Below are 7,782 nucleotides of genomic sequence, written 5' to 3'. Positions count from 1 at the left end.
TTTTGAAGAAAAATTATCGATCAACCTATTATAATAAAGAGAAGGAAGGGTATTTACAAATAGGGAATTTAGCTCCCTATTAGTAAGGGGTGGTTGTACTTACGATGCTACATTTTTCCATTTAGCGGCATATTCTATGTAGCTTTCATTTGGGCTTATTTTCATGTTTTGAAGGGTTAATTAATCTAGGAGTATCTTTAACATGTGTTGTTATCATTTCAAGAATGCCTGAGATATATCCCTCCAAGTACGAATCTAGCCTTTTTCAAACTATAATACCAATTGGCTACTGCCCTAGTCAAACTTTATTGAAATACATGAACAAACAAATTTTCATCATAGGCATACCCAACCATTTTTTGACAATATTAAACCAAATGGGTCTTAGGGCATCTAGTTCCTTTTATACTCCTCAAATGTTGAAATCTTAAATTTGGATGGAATGATTAGATTAGGCATTAATTGGCATCGACACTCCTATACACATCATACATTTTTATTGTCTTTATCCTTTATTCTAGCAGACATACTTATTCTTCATCTCTATATGTTCTACTAGTTTTGGTACCTGTTGCAGCTTTTCCCACTCTTTTGGATCATCCAAATTGGGCACAGTGATAGGGTTGAAAGGAATAGGTGATAGCACCAAAATATGTATAGTTTTTACATGTTAAAATGGTGCTAAAATTTAAAATTTTAGATGATTTTTGATGCTTTCCATGCTATTTTCATGGCTTAGGTTTTTCAAACACAAGACTCATTTTCATGCAATCCATGCATGTAATCATGCAAAACTCATATTTGGCCCAACTATGCAAATACAATGTCGCCTACCATTGGTCCAAATTCAAGCATGCACAAGCCCACTTGGATTCCAATCTATTCGACCAAGATGGAACTTTAAGATAATCATACTTCATTTGCGTAGCTAAGAAGAGAATGCGTGGCACAAGGATTCAACAAGCTCCATCACATTAGGCCAAAGCAAATCCAAAAGAGCTATCATGTATTCCTTCTACAATGGTGACTATATGCATTCAGCCAAGATGAAGTTGAAGCTTATCATTAAGGTTGTTGATTACTCTTAAAGAACTTCACTTGGAGTAGGATTTTACTCATTCAAAATTCAAGAATTGGATAAAAATCCAATTGCTCTTGAAACTCCAAGCCTTAGCCAAATCTAATGTAAAAGATTATCCAAGATTTGATCAAGATGCAAGCAAAGGCCTAGATTGATCCACCGAGACTCCATTTGGCCAAGAACAGTCAAGCATTGAGAGTCACATTTGACCAAGAAGCTTTGAAGACCAAGATAAAGCTCATCCAATTGTATTTGAATTAAAATCAACCACTTATGTAGTTTATCCTCCTTGGCGGAACCTATGCCTATAAATAAGCAAGGCCACTCACTTGTTTCATCATCCGATTCTTCATTTCTCTTCTCTCTTTTAGTTTTTAGTTCTTAGTTCTTTTAAATTCTTTTTCAATCAAAGAAGTATTTTTTTTAAAGATCTTTTCTTCTATTGTTCTTAATTTCAAATCTCATTTTCATAGTATTATTTTCGACAAAGCATTCTTTTTTATTTTACAATTTCAAGTCAAGCTTTTCTTTACAAGTTTAGCCATACTCTTTTGATGCTCTACAAGTTTGAAATTTTATGTAATCTTTGTTTAAGATCTTTACAAGTAATTCGACAATCCTAATATCTTTTTGTTCTCAAGTTTTTCACTTATTTCTTTAGATATTGTTTTGGCATTAATCTTGGCTTCCCAAATGAGAGTTGGTGAAGTTTAGAATTTTGCATACACATCGTTTTTAATCTTTACTAAAATCCTATAACCCTAAAACCCTGTAAATTCATTTGTTTACATATAAGATCTTAGCCTTTCATCTTTGGTACTTGTGAACTACCCAACACTGTATTCTATAATCTCTGAAGAGATAATACTTGGAATACTTCACTTTATTACTTGATTTGTGCACTTGCAAGCTCTATATAAAAGCAACAATTAAGTTTTGGGCGCCATTTCCAAGGATTATAGCGGTGTTCGTAATATTAATAAAGAATTCCTATGCTCTTATAATCTAAACTCTTTTATTTTTGTTTATTTTTCTTTTGCTTTTCTTTGATCTTTTCTTATTTGTATGTGCAAATCTAAAAGTTTTAACTTAGCTCCAGTTGATCAAGAGATAGAGAGAACTTTTAGAAGAAGAAGAAGAGAGCAATCAACACCACCAGCACCTACTCCTATGGTGAATGTAAAAAATAAAAGGTAAAGAACTTTGAGAGACTATGCAGTTCCTAATGCAAATTGTTTTCAACCATCCATCTACAAGCTAGATATTCAAGCCAATAACTTCAAGATAAAGCCTTTAATCATACAAATGGTTTAAACTTTTGTGCAATTTGGAGGACTACCAAGTGATAACCCCAATTTATATCTTTCTAATTTCCTTGAACTCAATGATACTTTTCGTTACAATGGTGTTTCTAATGAGGCTATTAGGCTAAAATTGTTTTTTTTTCTCTTAGGAATAAAGCGAAAAGTTTGTTGTCTTCTTTACCACTAGGCTTAATTACAACATGGAATGATCTAGTTCAAAAAATTTTGGCAAAGTTTTTTCCACTAGCAATGACTACAAAGTTAAAGAATGAGATCACCACTTTTATGAACGCTGATGGTGAATCTTTACATAATGGATGGGAGAGATTTAAAGAATTGCTTAGAAAATACGCACATCATGGTTTACCCTAGTGGTTCCAAATTCAAATCTTTTACGATGATCTTACACCATCCAAGAGAACCACTTTAAGGTCAACTACTAGAAGGGTTATAATGAGCAAAACTCTTGAGGAGGCTAATGAACTAATAGAAGATATGGCTACCAATACTTACCAATGGGGCACGAAAAGAAAAGTCAGTAAAAAATCTATTGGTTTATTTGAAGTTGATGCTATTACTTTCATTAACTCTTAATTGACTGCCCTTACAAAAAAAGATTGAAGCCCTATGAAACCAAACACAAGCCAACCCTGTTAATGCCATACAAAGTCTTTTTATAACCTATGATATATGTGAAGGACCCCATTCCTCAGAAAGATGCCAATATAAAATAAAACCTATCCATTACTTCTAAAAAAACAAACCAAGCAACAATCCCTATAGTAATACCTAGAATCTTGGCTGGCGAAACCACCTTAACTTTTCTTGAAACTAACCAAACCACTAAGCCACCAATAATGTTACCGACAACTAAGGCCTCAATCCACCAAACTTTACCCACTCTAAGAAAAGAAGCCTACCTTTGAGGACATGTTGACTCAATTGATGCAAGCTAACAATGCCAACATTTAAGGCCAAGTTGCATCCATAAAAAACCTAGAAAATTACATAGGTCAACTTGCCCAAGCTATAACAAATCACCCAATAGGTACCTTGCCTAGTAACATTAAAACCAACCCGAAAAGACAAAGAAATGAGGGATGTAATACAATATATTTTTTAAGGGATGTTAGGATGGATGATTCTGATAAGAATGACAATGAACCCATAGTTGTCAACCTACCCAGCTTTGTAAGACAACTTGAAGTGAATTTTATTGGAAGGGAGGATATTTTGGAAGATAAAGAGTTTTTAAGACTTGGTAGAGAAATCTTAGAGGGTTTTGAACCCATGGCATTAGAGGCCTTTAAAGCTATTGAAACTTATGAGGAAGACCCTGAGAAAGAAAGATGAGATGGATTATGAAGAAGATTCAGAAGAATATATTAAAGGGTTTCCTAAAGAAGGGTAAATATTGTTACAAGTAAGGAGAGCATTAGTAGAAAGCATTCTGCTTGAATAGATACCCCAAGATGCACCTACATAAAATAACCAAAAAGAAGTGTAATGCCAAAAAATGATCTTCGAAAAAAAGATCCTAAAAAAGAAGAAGAAGAAAAAATTCAAAAGGAAGTTCAACAAAGGCCAAGGATGACCGCCAAAATTTATTGGCAGTGTTTTATTATTAACCCACCTACCCCAAGGCCTATTCCAAAAGAGCTGCTTAAAGAACTAAAAAAAGCCACATTCTTGGATGAGTGCAGTGCTGAGTGTCAGCAATTTCTACCCAAAAAGTCAAAAGATCCAAGGAGTTTTACTATACCTTACATGATTGGAAAATTAAAATTCTTTGATGCTTTTTGTGATCTTAGTTCAAGCATAAATTTAATGCCTATGAATGTTTTTATGCAGTTAGGTTAAGAAGAGCTGAAACCTCATGCATTCAATATTAAGTTCACTAATCAATCTACTAAGTTACTATAAGGGATGCTGAAAAATATCTTGGTGAAAGTTGGAAAATATGTTTTTCCTATGGATTTTGTTGTTTTAGATATAGAGGATGATCAGGCTCCATTACTTTTAGGTAGACCTTTCTTATTCACTGCCAAAGCCCTAATAGATTTATATGGGATTGGCATTACCTTTAAGTTCAAACATAAGAAAATGCAATTTGTATCTACAGGGTATGATATGATAAGACATGAAGAAGGTGTTAGTGCAGTCAAGGAATTTAAGGAAACCCTAAAAGAGTTTAACCTATTAGTAAAGCCTTCAGACCCTTTGAAAAACTTAGCAAACCCTAGCTCTAATATTGTCAAACCGTTCAGAAACTTAAGCTCAATTTATGTAATCCCTACTAAAAGAGTCAGCCTACCTCCTCAAACTAAGTTTGTTTATGTTATACCACAAAGAAAAAGCCAACAAGGAAAACTTTTTCCTAAGGGATGAAAGGATTTTGCATAGATTTAAGGGTGTTTAAGCTTGACCAAAATTAGTGCTGTTAGGGAAGCAACCCAAGTTCTACTTCAATAGTTATGATTTTTTTATTTCTTTTATTTTTTAAAGATAGATATGTTTTTAATGTTTTTGTTCGAGTTTTTTTTTAAGGAATGAATAGAAAAAATGAGGATGTATTATGGATATTTGGCCTTAAAGAATTTTAGGGATTATTTTTTTGTCCTTTGAGATTCTTGATATATGATTCCATTTAAGTGTAGAGGAAAAATAAAACTTTTTGATTTTAACTCATCTTTGTTTTCAAAAACAAATTGACTTACTAAACTTTATTATAATATTCACTTAGTTAGAAATTATATATATTTTTAAATGACTAAAATATGACATGAAGTTTAAGTATGGATATAATGAAACTTGAAAGAATTCTTAAGCATGTTTTTACTTTGAATATCTTTTTTATGCATGCATCTCTACTCTCTTTATATGAAATGCTATAATTTTTGTTAAGGTTTATGAAATATGATTTGCATGAAATTTAAGGTTTGAATAAGTGCTTTAGAATTCACATATTCAACCTTTGAGGTGAAATCTTAGACTATATTTAACTTAAGAGATGATCTAGGTAGTTTTTTTGGACCATTTAAGCCTTTTTCAAGCTTACCTTATGATCATGCATCCCTAATACCCTTATTTTGAGCCTTTATATTAATCATTTTCTTTGTTTATTTAACCATATTACAAGCCCAGTAAGCCTTTTTTTTTTATCATTATCCTTTCTTTTATTGTCCTAACCCATTGTAATTACTTGCTTATTATAGACATAATCTTGTATTTGGGAGGAAGAGAGGTGTAAGGAAAGTATGAAAATTGATAAAAGCAAAGGCAAAGCCTAAAAAAGCCAAAACTAGTTTTCATTAAAAAAAAATTTGAAAAATACAAAGCAATAAAGAATGCCTTACAAATCAAAGTCTCAAAAAGAGCTCCCAATTGTTCAAAGTCTAAGAAATTCAAAGAAAAAGAAGCTCATGGTTTATAAGCCTAAAATTTTCTTTCTCTTACCTTGACCTAAGCCTTGTATTACAAGCCTAAAAACTTTTTGATCTTAAGTTGAATATGTAGGTCTAACATTAGTGAAAAAGGATGGGGAAATTGGACATATGAATCCTATTCTATCTTTAAATTGAAATGTGATTAAGTGTTTTACATTATATTTGCTTGAGTTATATGCATGATTTAAAGATGGAGTAGATTTGTATGTATGATTAGCATAAGTCATTGAAAGCTTGCTTTTGAAAGACATTCTTGTGACTATATTTATTCTTAACTTTATATTATGCAATAATACATGTTAAGAGTTTTGTACAATTTTTTACTTTGAGGGTGTTTATGATGTTATTTAGTTTTGTTGATTTGAGGTTTTACTTAAGGACAAGCAATGATTCAAATGTGGGGTATGATAGCACTAAAATATATATAGTTTTTACATGTTAAAATGGTGCTAAAATTTAAAATTTTGCATGATTTTTGGTGCTTTTCATGTTATTTTCATGGCTTTATTTTTTCAAGCACAAGATTCATTTTCATGCAAGTCATGTATGTAATCATGCAAAGCTCACATTTGGCCCAACCATACAAGTACAATGCTGCCCACCATTAGTCCAAATTCAATCATGCATAAGCCCACTTGGATCCCAATCCATTCGGCTAAGATAAGACTTCAAGATAATCATACTTCTTTTGCTTAGCCATAAAGAAAATGCATGGCACAAGGACTTTACAAGCTCTATCACATTCGGCCAAAGCAAATCCAAAACAGCTATCATGTATTCCTTCTATAATGGTGATTAAATGCATCCAGCCAAGATGAAGTTGAAGCATATCAAGAAGGTTATTGATTAATCTTGAAGAACTTCACTTGGAGTAGGAATTTACTCACTCAAAATCAAGAATTGGATAAAAATCCAATTGCTATTTAAACTCCAAGCCTTAGCCGAACCTAATGGAAGAGATTACCAAGATTTGATCAAAATGCATAAAAAGGCCAATATTGATCCACCAAAACTCCATTCAACCAAAAACAGTCAAGCATGGAGAGTCCTATATGGGCATGAAGCTTAGAAAACCAAGATAAAGCTCATTCAATTTTATTTGAATTAAAATCAACCACTTGTGTAGTTTATCCCCCTTAGCCAAACCTATGCCTATAAATAGGCAAAGCCATTCATTTGTTTCATCATCCTATTCCTCACTTCTCTTCTCTCTTTTAGCTTTTAGTTCTTAGTTTTTTTGTTTCTTTAGTTGAGTTATTGGCTTAGGTGATAGATTTACCAATAACAAAGCTTTTGTTATTTAATTTTTTTTTTAAATCAAAGAAGTATTTTTTTTCAAGATCTTTTCTTTTATTATTCTTAACTTCAAATCTTGTTTTTACAGTATTATTTTTGCCAAAGTCTTCTTTTTTATTTTACAATTTTAAGTCAAGCTTTTCTTTACAAGTTCAGCTATACTCTTTTGATGCTTTACAAGTTTAAGCTTTTATGCAAATTTTGTTCAAAACCTTTAGAAGTAATTCAACAATCTCAATCTTTTTTTGCTCTCAAGTTTTTCACTTATTTCTTTAGATCTTGTTTTGGCATTAATCTTAGCTTCCTAAGTGACAATTGGTGAAGTTTAGAACCCTACTTATACATTGCTTTTAATCTTTACTGAAACCTTATAACCTTAAAACCTTGCAAATTCATTTGTTTAGATATAGAATTTTAACCTTTTGCCTTTGGTACTTGTGAACTACCCAATACTATATTTTATAGTCCCTGAGGAGATGATACTTGGAATACTCCATTTTATTACTTGATCTATGTATTTATGGTTCTATACAAAAAACAACAATCAATATGACTGGGGTTAATATTTATATGAAATAGGAATAATTTGGTAAAAGTGTTAGTATAAGGTTGATGAGTTATTGGGGGTGCTTGTGGTATATAGGGATCTTGAACA

The 7,782-nt window shown here is 31.9% G+C and overlaps 1 non-coding gene across 1 annotated transcript; it reads right to left on the bottom strand.

Moving 5' to 3' along the window:
- Positions 1-2,642: 2,642 nt before the first annotated feature.
- LOC149519739 (small nucleolar RNA R71) lies at positions 2,643-2,750 on the bottom strand. Its single transcript, XR_016341157.1, has one exon. It is a non-coding gene; the product is annotated as a small nucleolar RNA R71 (small nucleolar RNA).
- Positions 2,751-7,782: the final 5,032 nt, after the last annotated feature.

Source organism: Durio zibethinus, chromosome 3 (assembly GCF_047325235.1).
Source record: "Durio zibethinus cultivar Kanyao isolate XHJ-2024 chromosome 3, ASM4732523v1, whole genome shotgun sequence".
Classification (NCBI taxonomy): Eukaryota; Viridiplantae; Streptophyta; class Magnoliopsida; order Malvales; family Malvaceae; genus Durio; species Durio zibethinus.
Note: the sequence above shows the minus strand (reverse complement) of the source record. Positions and strands in the feature narration are given on the sequence as shown.